Below are 18,022 nucleotides of genomic sequence, written 5' to 3' on the forward strand. Positions count from 1 at the left end.
GAAAGATACTGGGTGAAATACGACAAAGCTTGAAGGCTAAAATAACACATGGTCAAACTCATAACTCAGTTAGCTTATTTTGAATTGGTGCAAGTGAGGGGAATGGAGGTAAAGTAGAAAAAAGGGAGAAGAGCTTGAAGACATTAGCTAGAAAGGCTCAAGCTGCGAGAGTGAAAAGGATAATAGCGGAGTTGGAAAGGAATTCAACATAAAAAAAATAATGTACTAAGGAGGTAAAGACAGCTATAATTGGAGAGGGTGCCACCCATCAATGGGAACCCAAGGAGGTATGAAGATGATGTTGTAGAATTGTTTGGGGTTTTTCGGGGTTTGAAAAAATCCCTGACAATTTACAACAAGGGATTACTAGATCCCATTTCTCCGAGGTACTATTTGTGAGTAAGACTAAAAATAGTATCCCGAATATGGAGAGAGTGATGCAGAAAGTAGGTTTTATTCAATTTTTACAATAGATCTGGTTAGCCAGTTAGAGGGGTTGGCAGTGGCGTTGAAGGAAGAAGTAAGTATTCAGGTGCACTCTTATGATTATTTCTTTATCCATTTTACATTGGAAAATTAGCAAAGCAGCTGGAAGTGGAAAGTGATAGCAATTTATTTACACACAGAGAAAACCGTCAATATGAACAATATGCAAAGGTGTTTCAGTTAATTAAAGGAGGAGGAGATCAAAGCTAATCATGAGAAAGAGGGAGGTAGGACTAAACGAGCCTTATCTATTAGAAGCTTTAATGATTTTATTAATGCAGGAGGTTCGATGGACTTGGGTTATTAAGGCGACAAATTTACATGGACCAATAGGCAGTTTGGTGGCAAATTTATCAAGGAACGTTTGGATAGGGCACTGGTGACTATGAAATGGAGGTCCAAATTTTCATATGGTTATGTGTTACATTTAGAAGACACAGGTTCAAACAACAGATCACTATTGATTTGCTCAGATTGGGAGGGTCAAAAGGTGAAGAAGAGATTCAGGTTTTAAAAGAGATGGGGCGATAATGAAGAGGTAATTGAGCTGATTAAATAAATATGCTCTCATGATATCTCGGGTTCTCCTATGTACAAATTGGCTGAGAAGCTGAAAGCTTGCAGGCATCATATAATGGAATGACAAAGGAATTCTTCCTCAAATTCCAAATAAAAAATAATGGACATCAAAGGAAGAATTGAAGAGGAGACGTCAAAGGGTGCACAAGAAAATGGTGTTACTATTAGAATGCCAGAAGCCGAACTAAGTGAAGCATTGAAACAAGAGGAAAGGTATTAGAGAGAAAAGTCCCGAGTGCAATGGTTGAACTAGGGAGATCGTAATACAAAATTTTTCACTCTAACTTTCAAAATAGGAGTAAAAGAAATAAGCCATGAGCTAAAAGTAGAAGATAGAATCATTGCCAAAGACTTTGAAGGCATAGCAGCAGCAACCCAACAATACCTTGAGAAAATGTTTTCAACTAGCTATCCTAGAGAACTGGTATTGAAGCTGGAGAGTGTCCCAACAAAAATCAACAAAGCCACAAATCATACATTAATAAGGCCAATCATAGAAAAGAAGGTAAAACCTGCAGTTTTCTCAATCAATCCCTTCTTCGCCCCAGACAAAGACAGGTTTACTGCAAAAATTTTTCTAATTTTTTTAGGATACGATCAAATGGGATGTGTTTCAAGCAGCAAGAAGCTTTTTTTTCGGGAGGTAAAATTCTGAAATCATTTAATCATACCTGTATCTATCTTATTCCGAAGATTCCAAATGCTAAATCCATGAAACAGATTCGGCCAATAAGTTTAAGCATTGATTTCTATAAAATCTTATCTAAGATCTTGGTTCATAGATTCCAATTTGTGATGAATAGAATAATCAGTGACACAAAAAGTGCTTTCATAAAGGAGGGCTGATTAGTGATAATATGTTGATTGCCCACAAATTTATGTACTTTTTGAAAAATAAGAGGTATGGTGATTATGATTTAGCTCTGAAGCTTGATATGAGTAAGGCGTATGACAGGGTAGAGTGGAGCTTTGTTTGGGTAATAATGGTTAGATTGGATTCAAGAACTAGTGACGATGATTTTATACTCTGTAATTGTGAATGGTCAGTCTCATGGCTTTGTTAAGTCATCTAGAGGGTTGCGTTAGGGCGACCATCTTTCCCCTTTTCTATTCCTATGTTGTGCAGACGGTCTTTTTCATCTGCTCCACAAAGGAGAACAGAGATTGGAGATTTCGGGTCTAAGACTTAATCACAAGTGTCCTAAGGTCAACCATTTATTCTTTACAAGTGACTCAATTCTTTTCAGTAAAGCAACAGAGAAAGGATATCAAAACTTGCTTCAGCTCTTACAAGTCTATGAAGCGATTGGTGAGCAAAAAGTGAATTTTGACAAATCCTCAGTGTTTTTCAGTAAAAATACCCTTAGTGACATACAAGATTACTTAGCTCAAATTCAACAAGTTCCTCACGTTGGTAATCAAAATAAGTATCTTGGATTGCCAACAGTTATTCAGAGATCTAAAAGAACTACATTTGTGTACATAAACGATAAAGTGTCTCAAAAATTACAACACTAGAAAAGAACATTATCATCATCAAGTGGTCAAAAAGTGTTAATAAAGGCAATTGCAACAGTTGTTCCAATTTACACTCTTAGATAATTTAAACTCTCAGAGACTCTAGTTGAAGAAATTCAGAAGGTGATGTGCTTCAGTTTTGGTAGGAGCAAAGAGATACAGAGAGAAAGATGCAGCAGGTAGGTTGGAGAATCTCATGTAAACCCAAATCGCAGGGTGGACTAAATTTCAAGGATTTAAAGGCTTTTAATGTTGCAATGCTTACTAAGTAGAGGTGGAGGCTCCTAACTAAGCCAAACTCACTGATTTATAAGGTCTATAAGAGCAAATATTTCAAATTTTCTACTTTTCTACAAGTTGAGGTAGGTAAAAACCCATCATAGGGTGGAGAAGTCTTTTGGAAGGCCAGAAAGTGCTAAAAAGGAGGATTTTATAGCGAATCAGAAGAAGAATCTTAGTGAGGATTCGGAAAGACTTCTGGCTAAAGGATTTTCAATCTATTACACCTAATCCTAACCCACCCCATAACAGGATTTATTCCAGAAAGGGTATCTGAGCTAATATTACCAGAATGAACATGGAATTAGAATCCAATTCAACAAATGTTTAGCCCAGCAATTGCATATTATATTCTAAGTTTAGCAATCCAATAAAGGAATGATGAGATTATCTGGATGAAGGAGAAGTTGGGATCATATACTGTTGCGTCTGGATATGTAGTAGCATTCCAATTTTTTCACACACCAATTTTCTACCAGAGCAGCGCCAACAGAAAGACCTATGGAGAACAATTTGGGATCTCATATGTCAACCAAAATTTAAAAAATTTCTCTAGAATGTGATGCATGAGGGTTTACTTATAAAGAAAAAACTGGGGAAAAAAATCAACACTATGTCTCCAATTTGTCCAAGGTGTCTATTGGATGAGGAAACTGTTTTTCATTACTTGTGGACTTGCCTAGAATCGAATGAATCCTGGAACGCTAATAATCTCCCTGTATCCATGATGCCTAGGCATCTTTAGTAGTTTTTAGCTTTCTTTTTCATTAGTTTTCTTAGATTTTAATCAAATTTCTTATGTTTTCTAGTGAAATTTCAAAACTAATGAAGTATTCGAAGTTGTTTTAGTATTATTGTGTTTTCAGGAGTTTCTGTTATCAAAGTAATCAAGAATTAAATCTTTTTTAACAAGAAAACATAAATACACTACAAAGGAGACCCAACCAAAACCCAAAACTTCAAAATTGGATGCCTAAAACATCACAATAGGCACACAGTCATCCTCACAGTCACCCGGCGTCCAAGCATAGCTGCCCGGCGTCCCCTCAGCAAGCCCGGCGCTCCCTTGTCCTGTAAGCTCAATTGAGCCAACGCCCAAATTCTAGAAGCAACACCCAGCGCTCTAAGCCTCAAAACTTCCAAGATGCAACATTGGCCAAGGCCCAGCTCCAATAATACACTCTTAGGAAGCCTTAATCTCATTCGAAGATTCAAGTGATTAGTTAGCATTTAATTCCTTCTAGAAAGATAAGATTTGGTTATTAGGATTTATCTCTAGATTAAATTTGAATTACTATTAAGATTTGTTTTAAATTCAAGTAGGTAGTTATCTTATCATTCCAAAAGATAAGATCAGAGTTAGTTTTGAATTTGAATTTTAGATAGAACTTAGGATATAAATAAGTGAACAAGGTTCACAAGAGAGACAATCCAGAAGGGATCTAGAATCACCAAACGTACATGTCTCTCATCTCTTCTTAGTTTTCTTCATTATCATGAGTCACTAAACCTCCATTGTTGAAGGTTACTAGCTCTGTTTGGTTTATGGATTTATAATTTGAGTATTTTCTTTATTTTAATTCATGCTTCTTTACTTTTTCAAGATTGAGTTTCGTTCTTCATCATTAATGGTTAGAAATATTGGAACATATTCTAATTATGTCTTGGATTCTTTTATTACGTTGGAAAAATTAATTTCAGAATTAGCTTGAAACTCATCTCATAATCTTCAATTATCTAGAACTAGTTTTGAATAAGTGACATATAATTCAACTTTCTGTGGCTTAAAAATCGAAACCGTTCTTTACCTCTTCTCTTGATTAGTCGACCAAGGAATTGGTAATTAATTGGGTTAAGAGAAATTAAATTACAAAGGAATTGGAATTTGATTATAAATTATTTGCTGCGAAAAATTTTTTGCATGAGTTAAAATAAGAAAGCATAAGCATTGTTCTTCCAAGAATCAAACATCTCTGAAGCCTTCAACATCCTCATTCATTGATTTTCTTCCAACTTCATAAAGCATTCTCTCATTCTCTTCTTCATTATTATTCTTGCCTCTAATTCAAGATCCACAATCCTCTTACCAAGGTTTGATTAATCAAATTAGAGATTTAATGAGACGTTGTTTGCCTCAATCTGTTAATTCTCGTGGGAATGATATCCACTCACCATGGTATTACTTGAACGATTTGGTACACTTACCAATATTCGAGCGCATTAATTTTTTGCTCATCATCCCACACACCCCGAGGCTCCATTGGAATGGTAGTCACGATTTGTGAAGTTTCTTAATAGTAATAGAGGAAGGGAGAAGAGAGATTTTGCAGCCATTATTACTTAGTCAATTTGGAGAGCACGAAATGGGTTTATGTAGGAAGGTGTTTGAAAACCACCTCTTCTTGTTTCCGAAGATGCTCCGAAAGCCATGAAAGAACTTCAAAGAGCTAGCTGAACTTTACTTTCTATTTCTCTCTCTTTATTTAGTTCTTTATATGATATTTTGGTGAAATTATTTCGTTTATATCCCTACTAGTTCTCCAAATATCACTACAAGAAAGATACTGAGTATTATCGGATTTACTGACAGAATAACAAATATAATCTACTGGTAACATATTTACCAGCAGATTTTCTGTCGAAATTAATCCGACAGTATAACCATTGCTAATAACCAACTACTGTCAAATCTTTGAATCCGTCGGTAGTTATTGTCAAATTCTACAACGGATTCCTTTTTAATCCGCCAGTAATCACAGATGAAAAAGTTTCGCCAGTAATTTTGGCGCTCCACTATTTTCTTTACCACCTAATTATCAACCGATTTTTCTCCCGATAATCCAACGGTAAATCTAATTTTTTTAAACACAATAGGTGGTCAAATTCTTTACTATTTTTTTTAAATTTATCTTTTACATAATTAGTAATCAAATTCTAAATAATAAAAACCAAATATGATAAATTAAACATCAAGTGTACAAAAAAATTAAAAGTGAAAAAAAATAGAATATACAATGAAATAGTCTAGTACAAAACTCTAATCACTAAAGATCTCGATAGTCGTCATCGTCATTCTTCTGGTCCTGCTAAGGCAGCAAACTAGGTGGTGATGTCAGTACCCCTGTAGCAGTGCCTCTGCCACCATCAGTATCGCTGCCACTAACCCATTTCTGGTCTTAGTACACCGCCATTTGTTGATCCATTCACTAAAGTTGCTCCAGCTCCTACCTCCACCCTAGCCTGAGGAAATCTGTGTATAAGACGCGTGTGAGGATCTTTTAATACTTCTCCTCAGACTGCTGCAGCTACTGAGCTTGTAAGTGAAGGCTCCAGATGGGCTCCAATACCTGGTCCCTCAAATCGATGCCATTCTTGGTAACAACGGGTTGGCTGGTGGCAGAGGCGGATGAAGGTCTCAGTGTGGAGGTGCGGAGGTTGTCGGTGAAGAATAATCCCAGCCTATAGATGCAGTTCTTGTATGGTACAGCTGCGGTCTTATGCCAAATTGTGTCAGGATCGACTTTTGATGCATCGGAGTTGTTGTCGTCGTCTCTACTCTGCTGAAATTCCTGGGTTGCAGCCTCCAATCTCTGTGTGTTGGACTTCTATGTAACACATGTTAGGATTAGGACTGTAGTTAATTGAAAACTTTATACCCATGATGTATACTCTCATAATGATCTGCATACCACTGACGTTAGGGATTTTTGCCAGTAAAGAAGTTCATAAAAACAGTCGCGTTATAGATATAGTCTCTAAACTGACAGAAATCCCTTCGTATAAACGTTTTGGGTGTCACAAGTAACAAACCCCTTTAAAAATTGTTAACCGAGTATTCAAACCTCGGGTCGTCTTCTCAAGGAACTGCAAAGAAGTATGTTCTTATTATTGGCTATAAAGGTTATAATCGGGGTTTAGAAGGTGAGAAGCAAGTGATTTAAATGACAAGTAAAGTAGATGGCAATTAAAATAAATAAATACTGTAAAGCAAACTTCTGGCAAGGTAAAAGGAATTGGAAGTCCAACTTGGTTATCTCTCTCAACAATAATGAATGTTGAATCTAAATTCCACTTAGTTAACCTTTACTAAAGTAAAGGAAAGTCAAGGGACTAATTAGTTTGACCTTCGAATCCTATTTATTTCCTAAGAAAAAGTTGGGATTATTGAAGTTCAGTTCAATTAGCAAGATAACGATTATCAATTATGTTGAGTTTGATAACTGTTGAGTTACTGATTTCTTAACCAAGACCAAAAAGGGAAAAAGTAAATTGCTGGAATAGAATATCTTCAGATTGGAAACAATGGTAACACAAATTAAAGAGAAAGCAATCAATAACTGAAATACCTCAAATATCATTAATTCAAATAACAATCTGTAACATGGAATAATTCATAAATTAAATTATAAAAGTAAATAATCAACTCAAGTGCTGGAATAAATAAATAAAAGTGAAAAGGGAAGCTTAAAACAAGAAACATAAAACCTGGATCGAGAGTCACTCTTAAAAACTAAGAGAAGTCCTAAATCCTAATCCTAAGAGAGAGAGGAGAGAACCTCTCTCAAACTAAATCTAAATCATGGAAAGTAGTAAAAATGAGAGCTCTCTCATGAATGGATGCATTCCCCCACTTTATAGCCTCTAGTCTGTGTGTTCTGCACCTGGATCTGGGCCAAAAGGGCTTCAGAAATCGCTGGGGGCGTATTCTGTAAATTCTGGTACGTGGCCTCTGTCACGCGTCCGCGTGGGTCACGCGGTCGCGTCATCTGGAGTTTTCCTTGTGGCACGATCGCATCGGTCACGCGTCCGCATCGAATGCGCTATGCTCAAGTCGCGCGACCGCGTCAGTCATGCGGCCGCGTCGCTGCTTTTTCGCTCCTGGCACGCGATCGCGTGGATGCCATTTTCTTCAAAACTCCGTTTCGCACTTTCCTTCCATTTTTGTACGTTTCCTTTTCCATCCTTTAAGTCATTCTGCCTTTAGAAAATCTGAAACTACTCAACACACTAATCACGGCATCGAATGGAAGTAAAGGTAATTAAAATAATTAATTTTAAAGCTTAGGAAACATATTTTTCACATACATCACATAATAAGGAAGGGAAAGTAAAACCATGCAATTAATATGAATAAGTGGGTGAAGGATTGAATAAATCACTCAAACTAAGCACAAAATAACTCATGAAATATGGGTTTATCAACCTCCCCACACTTAAACAATAGCATGTCCTCATGCTAAATCCAAGGTAAAGAATAAGGTAAGGTTAAAGTGGTGGAATGTTATGCAATGCAACCTATTCTAAATGCATCTACCTAAATGAGTCATGCAATTCCAAGGTTTATGGATTTAAATCTGTTATGTTCAATTTCCTAGCTTACTTCCTTTTTATTTTTCAATTTAAACTATGCTATCTTATGCTAAAAAGGGTAAACTATACTAATTAATCCACTAATAAGTCAGAATTGCAAACTAAACTCAATAACTAAAAATATGAACTAAAAATGTAAAATGCAGAAATAGAGTAAAAATACATAAAAGTAGCAATGTATAAGTACTCAGAAAACAACAGTAAAAAGAAAAATACAGAAAAATATCCAAAATAAAAGAAAAAAAAGAGATGTAGTGGTTCACCAAAATAAAACGCCAGAGATGGTGACCTCCCCACACTTAAAATGAAGCATCGTCCCTGATGCTCAGTCAAGCCGGGTGTGAAGGGGTGTCATCACTGGTAGGGATGGTAGCTGGAGGCTCTGTGGTGGTGGTGGGCTGAGGGTCTGGCTGCTGTAGAGGCGGTGCTGACTGGATCGGGATCTCCGGATCTGCAGCCTCGATCTGATGCGTAACCTCCTGATATGGTGCAGCCTGCTTTGTGCCTGCCTGCGGATGGGTCTCCTCCTGGGGCTCATCCTCCTCCTCCTCTGATGGCTCTGATGGTGTGTCGGGCTCGGAGGGGATGTCATTACACTGTCGGATCATCAGCTTCAGATGTGAATAGCGTCACAACCGGCGTCAGTTACGGCGCTCCATCTGATCAAGCGGTCGGAATAGGCGGTGCACGAGGCAGTATACGGGCTTAGAGGCAAGTGGAGGTGCAGTGGTGGCAGCAGGGGCAGCAGGTGCAGCCGTGGATGAAGAGGGTCCAGCAGACGGTGGGGATGTCTCATCAGTAGCAGGGAAGGGTGGTGGTCTGGAGCCCAAAGCTAGGAAGTTCCTACTGTGAGGAATAATCTTCCTGCAGTCCGCCGCTGGTGGTCTCTCATCGGCATCCTCCCACGGCACGTCAGCTCGACGGCCTAACTGTGTAACCAGATACGGAAAAGGGAGGGTGCCTCGGACGTGGACCCTGGCCATATAATGCCGAATAAAGCATGGCAGATAAAGGTCCTTACCCTCCATCACACACCATAGGAGGGTGATCATAGCAGCCGGGATCTCCGTCTCATGAGTACTCGGCATCACATAGTTGCTTAAGATCTGGTGCCATAACCGAGCCTCATCATTTAAGTACGCCCTCTTGATCCCTCTAGGCATGGTGGTGTCCTGACCCATCTCCCAAGGAACAGTCGGGTCGAGAGCTATCCGTGCCTTCACAGCATCCCAATCAAACTGCATCAGGCGCATGTCCTCCTCAGCCTTTTGATAACCATCAGGCTGATCGGACTTGGCTGGGAGCCGGAGAATGTCCTCTATGGCCTCCTCAGTGACCAGAATCTGCTTTCCTCTCAGGTTCACTGCATCGAGGGTGGTGATGTAGTAGTTGCAGTAGAATTCCCTGACCCAAGATGCATTGACCTCTGTTAGTGCTCTCTCCAGAAAGAACCAGCCTCTTTGCTTGATTTGCTCAGTGATGTACTGCTGGAGTGCTTCTGGAATCCTCAGAGTTCTCTTCATGTATAGATTCCTGGAGTTTGCAAATGCCGGATACTTCAGTTCATAATACCGGTTTGCAAATTTTATTGAATCATTTGCAGGGAGCAGCTGGTCAGCCTTTTCCTGCTGTGTAAAGTTCTTCTCCCGCCATGAGGAATCATGCATTAGGTCAATGATGGACTGGGAGGAATCTCCTCTCTTGCGCTTGCCAGTAGCCTTGCCTTTTCCTTTCCTTTGTGAGGCAGACATCCTGAAAAATGGGAAACTAGGATATGGATAAAAATAGGGAAGCAAAGAGGCAATTAAACAAAGAAAACTCAAAGCGGCAAAGGAGAATGGGAAGTAGGTAAACGAGTTAAGTAATGGCGTATTAAGGATTGTATAGTAGTTTAAAAGTTGAAAGGAAGAATTTATAATCCAAAATGTATCAGAATTCAAGTTAAATAGAAAAATTGTCATTATGCCATGGTTAGAAAGTTGGAGGAAAGTGAAAAATCAGAAAAGAGATTTTAAAAGGTTAGTATGGTTAGAATTTGAAAAAGAAGTTAGTAAATTAAAATTAGTGAGTCAGTAAAATGCGGGTTAAAATAAGCGGCATAAGGAAAATAGTCCATGTAACAAGGATTCACAATTATGACTAGAAATAACTCATAACCGAACAAGGAAAACAGGGTGATGTTGATTCAAATAGATATAAAGAAAGCAAGAACTAGAATCAAAATATCACAAATACAGTTTATAAACCAGGAAATCAAAGAGGATAAGAAAGTCTGCCATAGTATTCATGAAACGGTTTGGTTAAGGCAGAAGACAACAGAGTTTAGATTGCCAAACCAAAACATGAATGAAAACAATTCACAAAAAAAAATTGGGCAGCATTCCGGCTAAAATTGGATATTCCCGGAAAATAAACAGCAAACAAGGCAGTTCATATGAATTAAAAAGTCAAGCTGCAGGTACATATATATAATATAAACATGAAAATTCAATGTAAAGAGCAGCAATATACAAGAAATACAGCATATGAACAAGATTACAGCAACAGCAGATTTGCAAATATGATAAAACAGAAGCAAGAACAGTGCAAATAAACAGACCTAGAGCCACTAACCACAACCTAATCTACCTAACAACCTAAAATCCACTACAACATGCATATCTAACTATCCTAACATGAACAAAAATGGAAAAATAAGAATAAACTACGAACGGATAAAAGGGATTGCGTGTTGCGGAACCTGGAAGGCGAAAGAAGGAGGTTGGGTACAGAGGTGGCTGGGGTGGTGGCGGTGACGTCCGGCACGGCGGGTGGCGGCGGTTGCGGCTGTTAGGGGGTAGGGGCTTTGGGAAGGTTAATGGGGGAAATAGGGGAAAGGGTTGGGGGTTGCAGGTGGTGGTGGGAGCGGCGGGTACGGATGGCGGCGGAGGGTGGTGGTTCGCGGAGGGCAGTGGCGGAGAGGGGGGGAAGAGAGGAAGAAAGAAGAAGGAAGAAGGAGAGGGAGGAAGGAGGGGTAGGTGGCGGCGGCGTCTGGACGGCGGCGGCGTCTGGGTGGTGGCGCGGTGGTGGCTGGGTGGTGGTAGTTGAGGGTTGGGAAAGAAGAGAGGGAGAAGAGGAATTGGGGGGGCTGCGCGAATGTAGGGTTTCGCATGACAGGGGGTGTTATATTTTTGAATCCACGCGGCCGCGTGGGGCACGCGGTCGCGTGGTTGGAGTGAAAATGGGAGTGACGCGATCGCGTGGGGTGCGCGATCGCATGAAAAGGGTGGAAGAGGGGATCACGCGATCGCGTGGGTCGCGCGATCACGTCGCTGGAAATTGTGCTAAACGCACGACTCCAGCACCGTTTCAGCGCAACTCTCTGTCTCCTTCTGGGGTGATGTGCAATCCATGCGATGCGATCGCGTCGCTCACGCGGTCGCGTGGGATTGGTATTGTGCAAGTGACGCGATTGCATGGGGCATGCGATCGCGTGGGCCAATTTGTGCAAAACGCACAAGGGCCGCACGATTCCAGCCTAACTTTCTGGACGTTGGATATTTACGCCGATCTCCAGGTCACGCGATAGCGTGGATGATGCGGTCGCGTGAGAAGTGTAGTTCGCCATTTGACGCGATCGCATGGATGATGTGGTCGCGTCGCGCATCCCCCTTTTTTTATATGTAAGATAAATACCGAATGCAATGATTAATATGAATGCTATGCATGATTCCAGGTTCAATGAAGTAAAATGAAAAGAAAGAAATGAAAGCAATTAATAAGAATTAAATTAAAAAAGAAGCGATCATACCATGGTGGGTTGTCTCCCACCTAGCACTTTTAGTTAAAGTCCTTAAGTTGGACATTGGAGGAGCTTCCTGCTATGGCGGCTTATGTTTAAATTCGTCCAAAAATCTCCACCAGTGCTTGGAATGCCAATAGCCTCTGGGGTCCCATACTAGGCATGTAAAGCTTCTGAGCAGCTTCAGACAGATTGTTAGGCTCCCGGGGTGACAAACGTTAGAATAAACTCCAGGATCCCAAGCTTTACTTTTAAATCCGCCTCCGTCTTGATCTACATATCTCCATCCGGGCGGTTTAAAGAGTAGAATCTCACCATGGTGACCAAACGTTCTCTGTGATCCATGCAATTGAGCATGATACCAATCCGTGTACTTCGAGGTGAAGTGTGGAACCTTATTGAACCTTGTGCACCAGCTCTGAGTACGAGCCATTTCCCTCTTACTCTTAAAGCCGCAAAGAGCTCTAAGCTGGCCATCTGTTTCAAGCAAACCATATTCAAGTGAATAAGTAAAGTTATAGGTTAAGGATTGTACCCACTTAAAGCTTGTATTAGGTGGTAATGGCCTTGGGATAGGTGTTTCTGGTGGTTCTGTAAGTTCTACTCCCTTCTGTGAATTCCTCCACTTCCTTGCAAGGCTCTACAATTGTATCTGTGTCTTGGTCAAAGTCTTCTATGTTTTCCTCATCACTTGAGTCATAGATTGGAGGTTGAGAGAAATATACCTCCGCATCGTCTTCATATTCACTTGGGGAAGATTCTTCGACCTCAGAGAATTCACTTGCGGATGCCAGTTCATTACTAAGAGAATTTGACTTGTGACTGTCATCATCAAGGGAATTTGTGTCCTAGGTCATTCCGTCTGATTCTTCATAAACAACTTGCCTAGGAGATTGTACAATATCCTCCTTAGCATCAACTGTAGCGTCCTTGACGGAGTTCTCCTCAGTTCTGGGTTCCCATGGAGGTTCAGCATCTCCTAGATCTTCAACCAACTCTTCTTCTTGAACAATGACAGCTTCTTCTACTTGTTCTAGTACAAATTCATTCTCTGTCTTGTCCACTGGAGTTTCTGGTATCTCCTTCATGCTACGCTCTTCGTTAGACTGTTCACATGGGGCTGTGGCTGATCCTTGTGTATTTGAGCGCCTAGAAACCCATTGAATTATTGTTTGCTCCAGTTGTCGAATGGTTGTTTGAAGTTTATTTACTGTTTCCTTTAGGCGAACCTCTGCTTCTCGGGTTGCCGGACTTGGGCATGATTGATGAGCGGATAATTTATATGCTTTTTGGCATTGTTTTTAGTATGTTTTCAGTAGAATCTAGTTACTTTTAGGGATGTTTTCATTAGTTTTTATGTTAAATTCACATTTCTGGACTTTACTATGAGTTTGTGTGTTTTTCTGTGATTTCAGGTATTTTCTGGCTGAAATTGAGGGACTTAAGCAGAAATCAGATTCAGAGGTTGAAGAAGGACTGCTGATGCTGTTGGATTCTGACCTCCCTGCACTAAAAATGGATTTTCTGGAGCTACAGAACTCGAAATGGCGCGCTTCCAATTGCGTTGGAAAGTAGACATCCAGGGCCTTCCAGAAATATATAATAGTCCATACTTTGGCCAAGAATAGACGACGCAAACTGCTGTTCAACGCCAGCTTTCTGCCCAAATCTGGCGTCCAGCGCCAGAAAAGGAGCCAAAACCAAAGTTGAACGCCCAAACTGGCACAAAAGCTGGCGTTCAACTCCAAGAAGGACCTCTGCACGTGTAACATTCATGCTCAGCCCAAGCACACACCAAGTGGGCCCCGGAAGTGGATTTATGCATCAATTACTTACTCCTGTAAACCCTAGTAGCTAGTTTATTATAAATAGGACATTTCACTATTGTATTTGACATCTTTGAATTATATTTTGATCTATTGATCACGTTTTAGGGGGCTGGCTATCTTGGCCATGCCTGGACCTTTCACTTATGTATTTTCAACGGTAGAGTTTCTACACTCCATAGATTAAGGTGTGGAGCTCTGCTGTTCCTCAAAGATTAATGCAAAGTACTACTGTTTTCTATTCAATTCATCTTATTTCGCTTCTAAGATATTCATTCGCACTTCAACCTGAATGTGATGAACGTGACAATCATCATCATTCCCTATGAACGCGTGCTTGACAACCACTTCCGTTCTACATTAGAATTGAATGAGTATCTCTTAGATCTCTTAATCGGAATCTTCGTGGTGTAAGCTAGAATGATGGCGGCATTCAAGAGAATCTGGAAGGTCTAAACCTTGTCTGTGGTATTCCGAGTAGGATTCAATGATTGAATGACTGTGACGAGCTTCAAACTCGCGATTGCCGGGCGTAGTGACAGACGCAAAAGGATAGTAAATCCTATTCCAGCATGATCGAGAACCGACAGATGAATAGCCGTGCCGTGACAGGGTGCGTTGACCATTTTCACTGAGAGGATAAGGTGAAGCCATTGACAAGGGTGATGCCTCCAGACGATTAGCCGTGCCGTGACAGGTCATTTGGATCATTTTCCCGAGAGAAGACCGAAAGTAGCCATTGACAATGGTGATGTATCACATAAAGCCAGCCATGGAAAGGAGTAAGACTGATTGGATGAAGATAGCAGGAAGGCAGAGGTTCAGAGGAACGAAAGCATCTCTATTCGCTTATCTGAAATTCTCACTAATGATTTACATAAGTATTTCTATCCCTATTTTATTAATTACTTTCGAAAACTCCATTATTATTTTATATCCACCTGACTGAGATTTACAAGGTGACCATAGCTTGCTTCATACCAACAATCTCCGTGGGATTCGACCCTTACTCACGTAAGGTATAACTTGGACGACCCAGTGCACTTGCTGATTAGTTGTGCGAAGTTGTGAACCATGGTATTGGCATCATATTTTTGGCGCCATTACCAGGGAAAGAAAGAGCGATGAATTTTACATAATTAAAGTGTAATCACAATTTCTGCGCACCAAGTTTTTGGCGCCGTTGCCGGGGATTGTTTGAGTTTTCGGCAAGCTTTTGGTCCGGTAACATCAGTGCCAAGTTTTGATCCGGCAACAACACCAAGTTTTTGGCGCCGTTGCCGGGGATTGTTCGAGTATGGACAACTGACGGTTCATCCTGTTGCTCAGATTGGGTAACTTTCTTTTCGTTTTCTTTTCAAAAAAAAAATTTTCAAAAATATTTCAAAAATTTCTCATCTGTTTTCGAAAAAAAATAAAAATGTTTTCAAAAATATATTTATTCAAAATTTTTAAGAGTGAATTCTAGTGTTTCATGAAGCATGTGAAGCTTGGCTGGCTGTAAAGCCATGTCTAAATTCTTTTGGACTGAGGCTTCCAAACCATCAGCATAGAGGCAAGTTACTTCGATAAGTAATGAGCAGTATATTCTCTTATGTTACATGCTGAAGCTTGGCTGGCCATTGGCCATGTCTAGTGTTTTGGACCGGAGCTTTCATTGAAAGCTTGGCTGGCTAGTGAGCCATGTCTAATTCCTAGACTGAAGCTTTAGACTAAGAATGCAAGATTCCTGGAATTCATATTAAAAATTTTGGAATCCTTATTTTCCTTTTTCAATTAATTTTCGAAAAATCCAAAAAAAAATTAGAAAATCATAAAAATCAAAAATATTTTTCTGTTTCTTGTTTGAGTCTTGAGTCATGTTATAAGTTTGGTGTCAATTGCATGTGCATCTTGCATTTTTCGAAAATTCATGCATTCATAGTGTTCTTCATGATCTTCAAGTTGTTCTTGGTAAGTCTTCTTGTTTGATCTTTGCATTTGCATATCTTTTCTTGTTTTTCATATGCATTCTTGAATTCTTAGTGTCTAAACATTAAAGAATTCTAAGTTTGGTGTCTTGCATGTTTTCCTTGCATTAAAAATTTTTCAAAAATATGTTCTTGATGTTCATCATGATCTTCATAGTGTTCTTGGTGTTCATCTTGACATTCATAGCATTCTTGCATGCATTCATTGTTTTGATCTAAAAAAAATTCATGCATTGCATAATTTTCATGTTTTTTTTCTCTCATCATAAAAATTCAAAAAAAATCAAAAAAATATCTTTCCCTTTTTCTCTCATCAAATTCGAAAATTTGGATTGACTTTTTCAAAAATTTTTAAAAATCAAATTGTTTCTTATGAGTCAAATCAAATTTTCAATTTGAAAATCTCATCTTTTTCAAAATCTTTTTCAAAAATCAAATCTTTTTCATTTTTTTTAGTTATTTTCGAAAATTTCAAAAATATTTTTCAAAAATCTTTTTCTTAATTTTACATCATATTTTCAAAAATAATATAATCAATTAATGTTTTGATTCAAAAATTTCAAGTTTGTTACTTGCTTGTTAAGAAAGATTCAAACTTTGAGTTCTAGAATCATATCTTGTGATTTCTTGTGAATCAAGTCATTAATTGTGATTTTTAAAAAATCAAATCTTTTTCAAAAACTAATTTCTCTCATATCTTTTCAAAAATATCTTCTTATCTTATCTTTTTCAAAAATTTGATTTCAAAATATCTTTTCTAACTTCCTAACTTCCTATCTTTTCAAAATTTGTTTCAACTAACTAACTAACTTTTTGTTTGTTTCTTATCTTTTTCAAAACCACCTAACTAACTCTCTCTCTCTCATTTTCGAAAATATCTTCCCCCTTTGTCAAAATCTCTTTTTAATTAACTAATTATTTTAATTTTTAAATCTTAATTTTCGAAAATTACTAACATTTTTCAAAAACTATTTTCAAAAATCACTAACTCTTTTTCAAAAATTATTTTCGAAAATTCCTTCTCTCTCATCCCCTTCTATTTATTTATTCATTTACTAACATCTCATCTCACATCTCTGCCCTCCTCACAGTTGTGTTTCTTTCTTTACATCACATTCTTTGTCTCCCTCTTTTCTTCCACTCCAAAGGGACCTCTATACTGTGGTATAAAGGATCCATATTATTATTATTTTTTTTTCTGTGCCCTCTTCTTTGTCATATGAGCAGGAGCAAGGACAAGAATATTCTTGTTGAAGCAGATCCAGAACCTGAAAGGACTCTGAAGAGAAAACTAAGAGAAGCTAAATTACAACAATCCAGAGATAACCTTTCAGAAATTTTCGAACAGAAAGAGGAGATGGCAGCCGAAAATAATAATAATGCAAGGAGGATGCTTGGTGACTTTACTGCACCTAATTCCAATTTACATGAAAGAAGCATCTCTATTCCTGCCATTGGAACAAACAACTTTGAGCTGAAACCTCAATTAGTTTCTCTGATGCAGCAGAACTGCAAGTTTCATGGACTTCCATCTGAAGATCCTTTTCAGTTCTTAACTGAATTCTTGCAGATATGTGATACTGTTAAGACTAATGGAGTAGATCCTGAAGTCTACAGGCTCATGCTTTTCCCTTTTGCTGTAAGAGACAGAGCTAGAATCTGGTTGGACTCTCAACCCAGAGACAGCCTGAACTCTTGGGATAAGCTGGTCACGGCTTTCTTAGCCAAGTTCTTTCCTCCTCAAAAGCTGAGCAAGCTTAGAGTGGATGTTCAAACCTTCAGACAGAAAGAAGGTGAATCCCTCTATGAAGCTTGGGAGAGATACAAAGGACTGACCAAAAAGTGTCCTTCTGACATGCTTTCAGAATGGACCATCCTGGATATATTCTATGATGGTTTGTCTGAGTTATCTAAGATGTCATTGGATACCTCTGCAGGTGGATCCATTCACCTAAAGAAAACGCCTGCAGAAGCTCAAGAACTCATTGACATGGTTGCAAATAACCAGTTCATGTACACTTCTGAAAGGAATTTTGTGAATAATGGGACGCCTATGAAGAAGGGAGTTCTTGAGATTGATACTCTGAATGCCATATTGGCTCAGAACAAAATATTGACTCAGCAAGTCAATATGATTTCTCAGAGTCTGAATGGAATGCAAGCTGCATCCAACAGTACTCAAGAGGCTTCTCCTGAAGAAGAAGCTTATGATC

General features: G+C 39.0%; 1 non-coding gene across 1 annotated transcript; it reads right to left on the reverse strand.

The window, feature by feature from the left end:
* Positions 1-17,562: 17,562 nt before the first annotated feature.
* On the reverse strand, positions 17,563-17,670 carry LOC112768540 (small nucleolar RNA R71). Its single transcript, XR_003185954.1, has one exon. It is a non-coding gene; the product is annotated as a small nucleolar RNA R71 (small nucleolar RNA).
* Between the last annotated feature and the right edge of the window lie 352 nt (positions 17,671-18,022).

The sequence above is a fragment of the Arachis hypogaea genome, chromosome 17 (genome assembly GCF_003086295.3).
Source record: "Arachis hypogaea cultivar Tifrunner chromosome 17, arahy.Tifrunner.gnm2.J5K5, whole genome shotgun sequence".
NCBI lineage: Eukaryota > Viridiplantae > Streptophyta > Magnoliopsida > Fabales > Fabaceae > Arachis > Arachis hypogaea.